This window comes from Pinus tabuliformis, chromosome 4_1 (genome assembly GCF_031772625.1).
Source record: "Pinus tabuliformis cultivar Carrire ecotype Pingquan chromosome 4_1, CPIR1, whole genome shotgun sequence".
Taxonomy (NCBI): domain Eukaryota; kingdom Viridiplantae; phylum Streptophyta; class Pinopsida; order Pinales; family Pinaceae; genus Pinus; species Pinus tabuliformis.
The window spans coordinates 734,766,037-734,780,817 of NC_142303.1; positions in this window are offsets into that span (position 1 = coordinate 734,766,037).

The window sequence follows — 14,781 nt, forward strand, 5'->3', positions numbered from 1 at the left end:
AAAAGAGTCTAGGTCAAGGGTTTTTTCAAGATTTTTCATAGCTTTTTCCATCTTTTCCTATTCACTAATTTCCTCTATTAATCTCCCTTCTACCCATTCTTCCTAATTTGCATACTATTCAATTTCTGGGATCCTATGATGTGCATACACTGATATCCTATTCCTTACCCTTCTGTCACTTATGAAACTACATGGATCATATGGCACCCACTGAAAACTCTTCTTCAATCTAAAGTGGTCTTCTAAGATCTTTTTAGCATCTTTCCATGCATCCCTAGAATGGATAACATAAAGGCCTAACTGGTTTTTGATTTTCAGCTGGGCCTTCTTCTTTACATTACAAAAATGGGTCAAGTCTGCATTGATGATCTGTCTAAAATACTCTAGTGCAAAAAATCTCATGGGCACATATTTAGGCAACTTGAAAGGGCAAAGTTCACACCCATACACTCTGATCTCTGTGTAATTTTGGTACAGGTACCAGTCACCTATCATGTACTGTTTAGAAAGCTACAAAATCTTCCTCATGTCACTAGTGATGATAGGAGGAGCAGCTCCTATCAACAGAGTGGAGGCTGGGTGTACAAGTAAGTCAATGAATTCACTATAAGTATAAGGGGATTCATAGGTATTATGGAAGACTGAGCTCCAAAAGACCACAGACCTCCGATTTCCTTTTGAGTCTAATTTCCTGATGGGAAATGGAAAGTTGTCTGGCTGATAATATAACAACAGATGGTATATAAAAGACGTGTATTTGAAGACTCCTTCTCCATCCAAATTTACAAACTAATCATGGATTTTGTTGGTAATAAAAGTGGCATAGTCATATTTGATAGTAGGGGGCTGTCCTGGAGTAAAGATAGATAATAGAACCAAGGTGATGTCATCCACATATTCACTAGACCTAAATCCCAAGAACAATGATATCATGTCAACAATAAGTTTACCAGTTTCAGTGAAGAAGGCTTGCAGATAAGGAGGAGGGCCTGTAGGATGGTGCGTTGGTATCATGAACATCTGAGCAATGCGGGTTATCTCTGAGTTAGGCAATTGAGAATCTTTTTCAAGTAAAAATCCCATGGAAAGATGAGCAAGGGGCTCAATGGAATGGAAATATATCATCTCATTGATGGATTCAACAGTTATGGAAAAAAGGACAGTTTGGGAAGAAGACATATTTGCTCTATTTACAGGGTCATAGTTGGCACAGCATTGGTGAATGATGTTTGGGAAAACGTGGACTGAGGGAAGGAAGTACATGGGAAGGTTTGATTCCCACACTCCATAAATATTAGAGTTGCTTAGATAACTATCCCTAATTTGGCAAAAGGCCTGAAGATGATTATAATCAGTGGTTAAGTCCTTTATTTGAAAATGTTTGTCTGCAAGAGGTAGATAATTTAAGTCTTTATGAGGTGCATTCATAGGCGCGACATTCAGGGCTGTGGGGACTTCCATGTTTTCAATCTGGAATTCGGGATTTTTGTGGAAAATTGGACTGAACAACAGGTTTAGGAGTCTCTTTATGGACTAAACAGACTGTTTTCTACTCGAATGTGGCTTTCACAGGTATAATTTTCAACAAAGAACTGAAATTTACAGGGTTACTGGTAAAATGGATAAATACCTGGATTAAGGGGGCAAATTGAGTAATTGCAGGTCGAATGATGGATTTTAGAGCGCGTTGCCATGGTCTCTTCGGCTGGGTGGCAGTTGATAGCTGGTACAGTGGCTCCAGTCATTATTTTGCATGGGAGCATGAACAAAGAGAATTATGACGAAAATAATATTTCATCGTTTTTTAACGAAATTGGGTTTGGCGAGTAATTTTTGGCATTTATTGAGCGGATGATGTCAGCATGACAGAACACCTTGTTGTTTAGTGGGGGATACGGGACGGTGACATGGTAGTGACATCAGCGAGGGTTCAGCAGGAGGGCGGTAAGTGGTTTATCCCGCACCGCTTATGGGCTAAAGTGGTTTCAGACGAGGGGGCCACGAGCAGTGCGGGAGTGTGACGCGTGTCCTGCTACAAGCGGGGATACCGCTAATCTCCCGGGCGTTAACTTTCAGCAATGGAGGGGGGTGCGATATAGATCACAGCCGTCGGATGCGAGGCCATTGATCTCATTGTTAGCGGTCAATGGATGTGAAGGGGGGTTAATGAGCGGGGGCCCCAATATAATATATAATGGTTTTAATGTTTTGGGCGCAATATCATTGGTTGTCGTGTTTTGGCTATAATTAAACTGGAAGGTTAATTATTCCTTTATTTGTGGCAGAAAGGGTTCATAATAAGTTCTAGTTGAACTTATTAATCCCAGACAAAAACAGTGCTATGGTTGTAGTAAACCCAGGCTGGATATTTAACACTTGAGGATTATATTATAACTACATAGTATGGGAAGGGGTCTATTTACAAGGGATTTAATATAATAAATGTTAGCTTTTTAATATGAAACTTTCTGAAAGTAAATGCGTGCTAAGTATAATGTTACAAAACTTAGGCAAAAGGGGAAAGACATGGATTTATACAAGAAATGAGGCCATTTCCCTAAGTAAAATGGGGATTCACTTAGGCCATTTATGAAATGGAATGAGATAAGTGGTTTAGAGGATATCAAGTAGATCCTAATATCCCTGGGGGAATCTAGTAAATGATTAGGGAAAGTAAGAAGGGGATTTAGTCATGCTTTGCTTGAGTTGTATCCAAACATCTGCCATGGTACTTGTGATAACAGTAAGATGAACATTCTGAGAGAGAAAATCAATCACAAATCTCATTCCGCAACACGAAAACTACCTACCCAGCCTACTGTACCTAACATTTTTTCTTCTTTTTCTTTGGGTGCATTTGGACTAGCAAACCCTTTTCAACTTTTCTTTTCTTTGCATTGTAAGCCTATCTAAATCTACCCTTATTTCTTCCAAGGGCTTAGATTAAACAGTTGAGCTCCTTTGCTTCTCCACCTATCTACTTATCTGCCAAGTTTGAACAGTTGGACAGATTTATATTCTCTATCTCTAAAACAGGAAATCAAACATGAACTGGCCAGGATTAAGCTATTTGGCCATTCATCCATTGTGGTAAAAAGTTCAACAAGCTGTAGATGATGCTTTATTTAAAAAAAATGAAATAGTAGTCGCATTTGGACTTGCATACTTTCCTGGTCTTTTATTTGGGGTTCATTTCTTTTCATTTTTGTTTTTGACCATTTTATTTTTTTACCCTTTAATTTTTCTTTTAGGGTATACACTCTTTACATTTTTTTAATTTTTTGATTTTTCCATAATATGGAGAAACTTTACAACCAGAAAAGGGATGAACATATTACATAGCTCATCAATGTCAATCATGAAATATGATACCTATTGATATAGGAGCATAACAGATTAGATCCAATAGATATGAGATGACAATTTTGATTACGGGTTGATCAGTGATGATAGTCCCCTAATGTTTGGTTTTTCTGTGTATGTCGAGATCTTGGTATGTCTGAAGTTTTGTGATGTAGGGAAGGTTTATCCCAGTAAATGCAAATATGTACCTGGGTTTGAAACCCAAAAGGTGTGTACACACACGGGTTTAATATTGGTAAGTCACATATATATTCAGATCTGTAAGTAGGTTTGTTTCATGAAAAGTGCATATACACACTAAAATTATTTGAGGAAAGTTCACATATAAGCTAGGGTTTTGTTGAAGAAGATGTCTGATCATTTTAATTAGTATTTCTATGTTTTTGGTGTTTGTCAATGAAGTCTTACTTGACGATCCGGGCTTAATAATGCTGTTTTGATTCAGGATTGATTGATTTAAGAATAATGAAGCTACTAGCTATTTGTGATTCAAAATAAGTGATGGTTATGTCATTATTTCATAATGATCCAGTGGATATGTTTGTAATTCAGTATTTATTTCAAATTGATAGTGGTTCAGTTTCAGGATTCCATATTTTGAGATCTAGACGAGAATATGTTTCAAGGAAGTCGCGTATACACACGGGTTTTCTTAAGTAAAGTATCATATATATTTTGATATTTTATTGATTAGGGTGTATAGTTGGTTCAATAAGTGGATGCAGCATTTGGTTTCAGTATTAGTATTTTGGTTACAAAGATCTAATTGTTATGGTTGTTTGAGGTTAAGTTGATTGATTTGGGCTTCATTTGATTCAATGATTGGTTAATTCAGTTGATTCACTAATTGGTTCATTTAGTTGATCCAGTGATTGGTTTGTTAAATGGTTGAGTTATAGCGATCACTTTTCAGTTTTGATATTTGGTATTAGGCATAAATCATGATAGGGTGTCTAGTCTGAGAATTTGATGAAATGTGGCCTACAAGTTGTGATGTTTTGTTGTAGGTGGATCCATTGTGAAAATTTATGAAACATGGTTCATGAAAGTGTTGAGTGTTGGAGCCTTCAGTAAGGAAGTTGAATCTTCCTTCTAGTGGTAGATGGTAAATCTTATCAGGGGGTTGGAGCTCCTGGGAGTTGGTGTCAGTAAACGAGATGAGGGGGTTGGAGCTCCCTTCCAGTGGGTGTTGGACAATGACAATAGGTTGCATCCTTCTGCAGGAGGGTACCTTCATGTTGGTATGAGTCTATGCCAGTACAATATTGTAAATTTTTTTTTCTTTATAATAAAAATAAGACAAGGACGACAACAGCGCTAGTTTTTCCCACATTCGGTTTCCACCTAAAAATCCTATTGTTCATGTGTGTTGATGTGTTTCTTATTTGTCATGGCTTATTTTTTTCTTACTGCACATGGTTACTATTTAAATAATGTTTAATGAGGTTATGATATAGTTGCTCAAGTTAAATAGGTTATGAATTAACTGAAAAGTAAGTTTACTAGATATACGCTAGTTGTCTACTTAACAACCATGTACATATGCGAGTTCCCTTCAGTAAAGTTGTTGGGTCCCTATAATACTAGTGATTACCCCATTACTATTATAGTTATACCCATTATTTATATTGTTTTGCCCCTATTACCCCCATATTGTTATTTCTGTGCCCCATAGAATCCCTCTATTGTTATTTTTGTGGCTTTATATTATTATTGTTAGGTCGGCTGGATTATATTGTGACTCCTTAGACTCCTATATATAGAAAGGAAGTTTTTTCATTTGAATCATCAAAGAATTTTTCATTTATGTAATGTAAAGGAGGTTTCCCCCTCGAAGAGGCTGAATTCTAAGGCGTTGATCTATCTTTTCTATCTTTTCTTGAGCTGGTTTCATAACATTTGGTATCAGAGCTTTGGATTCTAGGGTTTCGCTGCTCCAAACAGGTCATCGTGGCATTTTCGCTATAACTTTTTTTCTGTGACGTTTCAGAAGTCGCAAAAAAAACCCATTTGAGAAGAGATCGTGCTGAACCTTGGGTCCAAATTTCAGAGCTTTTCGCATGATATTTTCGGAGATATGATCTGAGGAAGTTGGTCTTTTTGCAGACTCCTGAATTACATTCAAAACAGGTGACCTGGGGAAAATTGTCATAACTTTCTCTCTGGGAATCAGATTGAAATTTCATAAGAAGGTACAGAAAGAGGATGGACTGTAGTTTCTTTTATATCTTTTTCAGAACCAAATATCGAAAATTGTACACGTGGCACTTCATACAAGTTCGCTCTTCTAGAAAGGTCTATAATCAGGTCATCTTGGGAGATTGTGCATAACTCTTTCTTGGAGAATCCAATTTGGATCAGACTGGTGGCATTGGAAAGAGGACACAAAGAGCTACTACAAGTCACAAATTCAGAATTAGATGATTGGAAAGTACAGAGATACATCAGAGGCAATATCGAGCTCCTACAAAGTGAAAAAAGGTGTGTAGATTTTTTTTAAATTTTTGCTTAAGCTTGGTTTGAAAATTTATTTTGAAGGAATTCAAAGGGCATAGTAGAGCATTATTATCGGTAACTGATGCCCCGAGGAAAGAAAATGCAAAACCTAGTAAGGAACCTGAAAGCTCTAGCATGACTCATGAAGAAGAGGAAGAAATGCTACATGATATATCAAAATTACAAGAACAAGTGCAACAAATGTCACGCTCACAAAAGTTAACAGATGCTAAGATAAATGGCGTGGAAGCTAAGATAAATGGCATGGAAGCTAAGATGAATGGCATGGAAGCTAAGATGGACAATCTGAAGATAGATTTGAACACAAATTTGAAGACAGGCATGGCAGATTTGAAGACAGATTTGACAAATTTTCTACAAGAAATACTTACTAATGGTGAAAAGGTAGTAAAGGAAACTCATGATGAGAACAAAAGAAATGTTAATCATGATTCCATAGACTCTAATGTTGGATCGAAGAATCACCATATTCCAAAAATCGATATGAGGAAGTTTGATGGCAAGGATCCCGCCACATGGATATTACAGATGGAGCAATTCTTCGATCTCAATAATGTGCAAAACACACAAAAGGTACGTATGGAAACTGTATATTTGGAACCAAATCAGTTTGTATGGTATCAATGGCTTTGTTCTCGTAAACAATTTATCACTTGGGCAATTTTTACGGAAGAATTGATAGCACATTATGAGGATACAAAAAGCAACACTTTTTTTAGCCAATTGATAAGTCTCAAACAAAAGGGTTCAATAATGGAGCACATTGAGGAGTTCCAAAAATTGAACATAAGGGTAAAAGATATTCCAGAGGAGCATAGGATTGATGTGTTCATAGGGTCTTTAAAGGATAATATCCAACATGATGTTTGCCTTTGGGAACCTGATTCATTAGAGAAGGCATTCAGGTTAGCAAGAAAAATGGAAAGCAAAATTATGGCAACTAGGAAGCATACCACTCACAACTATAAAGACGGAAGTGTTGTTGCCCCTAGTCTTCCACAACCTACAAGGTTGACACCACAACAATTGGAAGAAAAAAGAGCAAAAGGGCTTTGTTACAATTGTGATAGCAAATACACAAAAGGTCATAAGTGTGCTGAGAAGAAATTATTCTACATAGATTGTGAAGAGGAAGAAGAAAAGGAGCAAGAAAGGTCAAAAGAAGAGGATATATTCCAGGAACAAAGCCTAGATGAAGAACAAATAAATCCGACCATATCTTGTAATGCATTGGCGGGAATTACCACTCCTCAAACCATCAAGATAGAAGGACAAATCAAGAAGAAAAAGGTAATAGTGTTGATTGATTCAGGAAGCACCCACAATTTTATTCATTGTAGGGTAGCAAAAGAATTGAATTGCTTCCTATATCCAGCACCAGAGTGTCAAGTGATGATTGCAAATGGAGGAACAATAAATTGCTCTGGAAAGTGCCATAATATCAAGCTATCCATGGGAGAATATGTATTGACTAGCCCAATGCTTTCCATTCCAATGGGAGGTGTCGATGTTGTACTAGGAGTCCAATGGCTACAATCCTTGGGTACAATAGCTTTTAATTTTCAAGAACTTTTCATCAAATTTTCTACGGAAGGAAAGGAAGTTGAATTAAGGGGTATTGCAGGGAAACCAGGAAAGATAATCAGCTCTAATGGCATGACAAAGCTTCTAAAAAAGGAGCAAAGAGGTGTAATTGCACAATTATGTTCGCTAGATGTTTCCACATTGGAATCATCTATTTCTCCAGATCTCCAAAAAGTCCTGGACAATCATTCCAAGGTATTTGAGACTCCCAAAGGTCTCCCACCTATGCGTGATCATGATCATGCTATTCATCTGATTCCAGGAAGTGTTCCTCCAAACATCAGGCCGTACAGATATCCCTATGTCCAAAAAAGTGAAATTGAACGTATGGTTGCAGAAATGCTAGAGGCTGGTATAATTCAACCGAGTCAAAGTTCTTTCTCAGCTCCAGTAGTATTGGTGCACAAGAAGGATGGATCATGGCGCATGTGTCCGGATTATAGGGAGCTCAACAAGCTCACTATTAAAGATAAGTTCCCCATTCCTGTCATTGATGAATTACTGGATGAATTGCATGGATCAATTTACTTCACCAAGTTGGATCTTCGTTCGGGATATCATCAAATCAGAATGAAGATTGAAGACATTCCGAAAACGGCATTTAGAACTCATGAGGGTCATTATGAATTTTTGGTCATGCCTTTTGGCCTTACCAATGCACCTTCAACATTTCAAGGTTTGATGAATTCAATTTTCAAACCATTCCTTAGAAAATTTGTGTTAGTATTTTTTGATGATATACTAATCTACAGCAAGTCTTGGAAGGATCATGTTGAACATGTTGACAAGGTGCTACAACTATTGGAGGAGAAACAATTATATGCAAAAAGATCCAAATGTTTCTTTGGAGTCCAGGAGGTGGAATATTTGGGTCATATTGTATCTCATGAAGGAGTTAAGGTAGACCCTAGCAAAATTAAAGCCATTAAGGAATGGAAAATCCCCACATCCATAAAGCATCTGCGAGGATTTCTTGGGTTGACAGGGTATTATCGCAAGTTTGTTAAGAATTATGGGAGAATAGCAGCACCTCTAACAACATTATTGAAGAAAGATTCATTTTCATGGACTCCGGAAGCAACAAAGGCCTTTGAACATCTTAAAGAGGCAATGTGCCAAGCACCGGTCTTAGCTACACCGGACTTCACAAAAACCTTTATTGTGGAATGTGATGCTTCAGGAAATGGAATTGGTGCTGTTCTAATGCAAGATGAAAGACCCATTGCTTTTGAAAGTCGTCCAATCAAGGGAAAGTTTTTAAGCAAAGCTATTTATGAGAAGGAAATGTTGGCAATACTCCATGCACTTAAGAAATGGCGACCCTACCTAATGGGAAGACACTTCAAGGTAAAAACGGATCATGATAGCCTTAAATACTTTTTAGAACAAAGATTATCCTCTGAAGAGCAACAAAAGTGGGTCACAAAGATGTTGGGTTATGACTTTGAAATCATCTACAAAAAAGGGAAGCAAAATGTGGTGGCAGATGCACTCTCAAGAAAGGATGAGGATGTGGAAGCATTGTTGTGTGCCATTTCTATTATCCAACCAGATTGGATAAACGAAGCAAGGGAGGAATGGAAGAATGACGAAGAAGTGTGGGCACTTATTCGAAAGCTACAACAAGATTCCAGTACTTCTGATACATTTAGCTGGCAAAATGATTCGTTATGGTACAAAGATCGCTTATACCTCTGTAAGAATTCCCAGCTAAAACAAAAGATTCTTATGGAATTGCACACTTCTCCCTTAGGAGGGCACTCAGGATTTTTAAAAACTTACCACAGGGTTAAGAAGGAATTTTTTTGGGATGGCCTTAAATCAGATATTCAAAAGTTTGTGGCGGAATGTTTGGTTTGCCAACAAAATAAAGTTGAAACAATTAAGACACCGGGTCTATTACAACCTTTATCCATTCCAAGCCAACGTTGGGAGGAGGTTTCAATGGATTTTATCACAGGTTTACCCAAGTCTGAGGGAAAGAGTGTCATCATGGTGGTAGTTGACAGACTTACCAAGTATGCACACTTTTGTGCATTATCACATCCATTTAAAGCCAGTACAGTTTCTACTGCATTTATGGAAACAGTTCAAAAGCTACATGGAAACCCAAAGATTATTGTAAGTGACAGAGATCCCATTTTCACTGGAAATTTTTGGACAGAATTATTTTCTTGTCTTGGTACTCAGTTAGCTCATAGCTCATCTTATCATCCTCAATCTGATGGGCAAACTGAGATAGTAAACAAATGTTTGGAAGGATATCTTCGTTGCTTTGTATCTGATAAACAGACACAATGGGTCAAATGGTTGCCTCTGGCTGAATGGTGGTATAACACTTCCTTCCATACAGCAACAAAAATGACCCCATTTATGGCACTTTATGGGTATCAACCACCATCCATCACATCATATTTAAGAGAAAATTCTAAGGTTCAGGCAGTGGAACATCACATCGAACATCAACAACAAGTCCTCCAACTCTTAAAGGATAACCTCGTGTTGGCACAAAATAGAATGAAACAACAGGCAGATCAACATCGCAGTGAAAGAAGTTTTGATGTAGGTGATTGGGTATTCCTACGGCTACAACCATATAAGCAAATGTCCCTAAAGCAAGCTAAGAAGGATAATAAATTATCACCAAAGTATTATGGTCCGTACAAGGTGTTGCAAAAGATTGGTACTATGGCATACAAATTGGAGCTTCCTGCAGCTTCTCGATTGCACCCAGTTTTCCATGTTTCATGTTTAAAGAAGGTTATAGGCGACAAGCTCCCAATTCAAACAATATTGCCAGAACTTGACGAGGAAGGAAAAATTATATTGGAACCGGAAGCAGTCACAGAAACAAGAACTCGACAGCTACGAAATCGATCAATTTCAGAGTATCTTATCAAGTGGAAGAACTTATCCGCTGAAGATTCCACATGGGAGGATGAGAATTTTATGCAGAAGTATCCAGAACTACTCAAGCGTTGAGGACAACACTTTTTTGAAGGAGAGGGGCATGTTGGGTCCCTATAATACTAGTGATTACCCCATTACTATTGTAGTTATACCCCTTATTTATATTGTTGTGCCCCTATTACCCCCATATTGTTATTTCTGTGCCCCATAGAATCCCTCTATTGTTATTTTTGTGGCTTTATATTATTATTGTTTGGTCGGCTGGATTATATTGTGACTCCTTAGACTCCTATATATAGAAAGGAGGTTTTGTCATTTGAATCATCAAAGAATTGTTCATTTATGTAATGTAAAGGAGGTTGCCCCCTCGAAGAGGCTGAATTCTAAGGCGTTGATCTATCTTTTCTATCTTTTCTTGAGCTGGTTTCATAACAAAAGTAGCGTACAAAAATATGGATATGAAATTGAAAATTTTAATGACTTTTAAATAATGATTCACCCCTGCTCACCGATTCTCTCAGTATTTTTGCTAACAATTGGAATCAGAGCAGGTTCTTGAGAAGAAGCTTGATCGCTTGAAGGAAGATTCATCAAGATGAGTAGTCAAGAAGGAGTGCTCTCTATCAGGCCACATATATTTAATGGAACTAACTTTTTCATTTGGAAAGTTAGGATGAGATCATACTTGTAGGCACTAGGAGCTCATGTATGGGAAATCATTGAAAGCGGATATCAATATCCATCCTCCATTCCCATAGATACTGCAAGAAAGAAACAATATGAAATAAATGTAAAAATTGTAAATTCCATCTTGGGAATGCTAGTTGAGTTCAATTTTGTGAAGGTAATGCAGCTGAGCACAAAAAATGGAATATGGGATAATATTATCCAAAGTTATGAGGGCGACACCAAAGTAAAAAATGCTAAAATCCAAAAATTCAGAATATAGTATGAGGCACTGAAAATGCTTAATGATGAAAGAATTGCAACATTTTTTATTAGAGTAGATGAAATTGTTAATTCCATGAGAAATATTGGTGAAGAAATGAAAGATGCTACTGTTGTTGAAAATATTTGAGATCACTATCTCCGAAGTTTGATTCCAAAGTCTCTGCTATTGAAGAAATGCAAGATATGAAAAGTCTCACACTTGATCAACTCCATGGAATATTGACAGCATTTGAGATGAGGAAAGGTGGCCCTTCAGACATGAGATAAGAAACCTTCAAAGCTACTACAAAAGGAATAAAAAAAGGAAGAATCAGGGTATGTATTAGAAGAGAAGAGACAAACTTCGTAAAGAAACTCTAAGTGGGTACTGGAAGATTTAGAGGTAAGCTTCCCTTCAAATGTTTTTATTATGGTAGAGTTTGTCATTACACTACTAAGTATCCCTATAGAGAAAATCATGAGAAGGGGAAAGAAGATGCAAAAATAAATAGGAGAAGGTTTGAAAACAGGAGAAGTTTTTATATGCATGAAGATAGTGATGGTATTTCAAATGGTGAAGAAGGTGAATCTGATCAAGAATGTCAATTACTTATGGCATTTGAAGACATAAGTAGTAATGAGTTTGATGGCCTAGAAGAAAAAGACACTTTTATTGAAAATTTGACATGGATATATCAGATCCAATGACAATTATAGATGTTAGCAAATACTCAAGTTTGGGAGCAGCCTATTTTTTATTGATCAAGAATGAAGAAGGCTTACAAAGAAATATCAGGTATGAGAATTTTTTCTAATTGTGATCCATTTCCTTGTATATGCAATAATTATCATGATGATGGCATTAAAACAACTGAACTTGCACTTATGGGTAAAAGTGAGAGTAAGCACTCTAAAGAGAAAACATATTAAAAAATGATGCCTCTAAAAGCATAATATCAAGGAAAGTTAGAAACAATGGACAATGCATATGTTCCTATGCTAAGAAAATATAATTATCAACAATGGAAAGAAAAGATGAAATATAATCTAATGAATCTTGATGTATGGTATCTAGTATGCAATGTCTACACCAAGATTCCTCCATCAAATGAGGAAGTGCAAAAGAACAATAAAAATTTGAAAGAAATCTTTTGTAGCATATCTGATTCAACATTAAATAAGTTTATGCATTATATAAATGTAAAGAAAGTGTGGGATAAGGTACAAGCAATCCATGAAGAAATCCCAAAGGAAGATTCCTCATCAAGGGAACTACCAGGTAATCCTATCCTTAACAATGTGTCAACCTTTTTTATATCAAATGGAGTTGTTGATTAAGAATAAGACAGGTTAGAAGGGATTTTTTTTTATTATCTTAGAACAAAACTTGATATTGCTTTCAAAAGGATTATTGATATTGAGGATAAGTTGCAGGTATATGATAACAAGGGTCATATTAAATAGATAAATTTTGTTGTGGAATCTAAACAATATTGTGAAGGTCTTGAAGCTGAGATCATATCTTCAAAAAATAGATAAGTGAAATGAAGAACTACTTAAATCATTTGAAGAATAAGAAAATGGGTTGAAAGAAGAGATTCTCATATTAAAGCAACAAATGGAGGAAGGAAGAAGGATTGAAGAAGTTATGAAGAAGCAGTATCTAGAAAAAGAAAAGAAATATCAGGTTGAGATAAACATCCTAAAAGGTAAATTAGAAGAAAAGGATAAACATTTGTGATTTCATGATAGTACTAAGATTTTGGGTAATATTCTTATTAGTCAAAGGTCTCCCTCGATCAAATCTGGTCTTGGTTTTCATGAAAATGTTGGAGAATCTAGTTCACAAGATGAGGCAAGGAATTTCAAGGGTAACAATGCAAAACCTAAAATCCTCAACAAAGAGATAACAAGTCAACCTGATCAAAAGCTAAAGAAAAAGAAACTTCAAAGAAAATAATTTACTCCTAATTATAGAAATTTTAATTGATTCTCTCCTATAATCAATAACGTTGAATAATCTATATTTCCTAATTATGGAAATGTTCCACCTAATTCCAGAAGTAGACTATTTCATTCTAATAACCACCTCTAAGAAAAATCATCATTTTCTAGGTACTTTAAAGGATATTGTTTTCCCTGCAATATAGTTGGTCACGAAGCCATTGATTGCAATATAAGGAATATGAAAGAGAAATATTATGCTTCCTCTTCTCATATAAGATGTTATTCTTGTAACAATTTTGGGCATGTAGCAAAAGAATGCATAAAAAAGTCTATGGATCGCCATAGACAACATGGTAAGAAACCAAATAAGAGTATTGATGCCATAAGACCTGAAAAAGATGGATCCACCAACATTTATCATAAAAAGTAGAAAGAAGAGGAATAGATAAGTTGTGGTCTTACATTTTTCTCATTTAAAGAGGAAGATAAATGGTACATAGATAGGGATGCTCTCATAACATTACTGGAGATAAGAGTAAGATGGAGTCTCTGAAGAAAAATCAATATGGTAATGTTATTCTTGGAACTAATGTTCTAGAAAAAGTTCTAGGAAAGGGTAAAGCCAAAATAAATAAACATAGAGGAGTAGCTGATGCTCTCTTAGTTCAAGGGGTAAAAAGGAATATTCTAAGTGTAGGAAAAATGGCAGATAAAGGATATATAATTTTTTTACATCAACTAAGTGCAAGGTTATGGATGAAGAAACTAGAAAATTCACAGCGACAGGATACAGAAACTTAGACAAATTATATGTGCTTGAAGAACAGAATTATCACAGATAGGAGGAGGATTTAGACTTAGAGTAAAAGAAGATGGTGCCCATTGCAGTCCATTATTATTAAAAGGATAATTCCAAGAGAGACTACAAAAGTGATGTGAGGTACATGACCTCATGAGAATCAGAGATGGTTATCAAGTCTGTAGGATTAGTGATGTGTAATCTTAGGGGGAGTAATACATGTTTTGTCTTGATGATGATTTCCATGATTGTTGCAATATTCATGTTGCTTATACTATTGGCAATGCATATTACATAGTAATAGTAAAAGGGAACATTCAGTATAGGCTCAGGAGGAGATAATGGTAAGAAATTTTAGTATTTTACTTTATATATGTGGATCCTATAAAGAAACGTTGTGTATATACATGAGTTCTGAACTGAACAGTCATTTATATCTTGGTATGATAAAGAAACAAACTCCAATTTTTCTTGTCGGTTCTCGAATGGGTTGGTTACAGTCTGCAAATATGGCACACGTTTAGGGGGAGCATTTCTTATGCTTTTAATAATGCATTGTTTACATTATGTTTTCTTTAGAATTCCTTGGTACATAATGATGCTTATCAATGGTGATGATTCTTATGTTACTGAAGTTATTGAATGATGATGCATGAGTTTCTAATTATGGTTGAGGTTTATCAGTTGTGGAAATAACATGTAGATCTTGTTATCTCATGCTATGATTATAA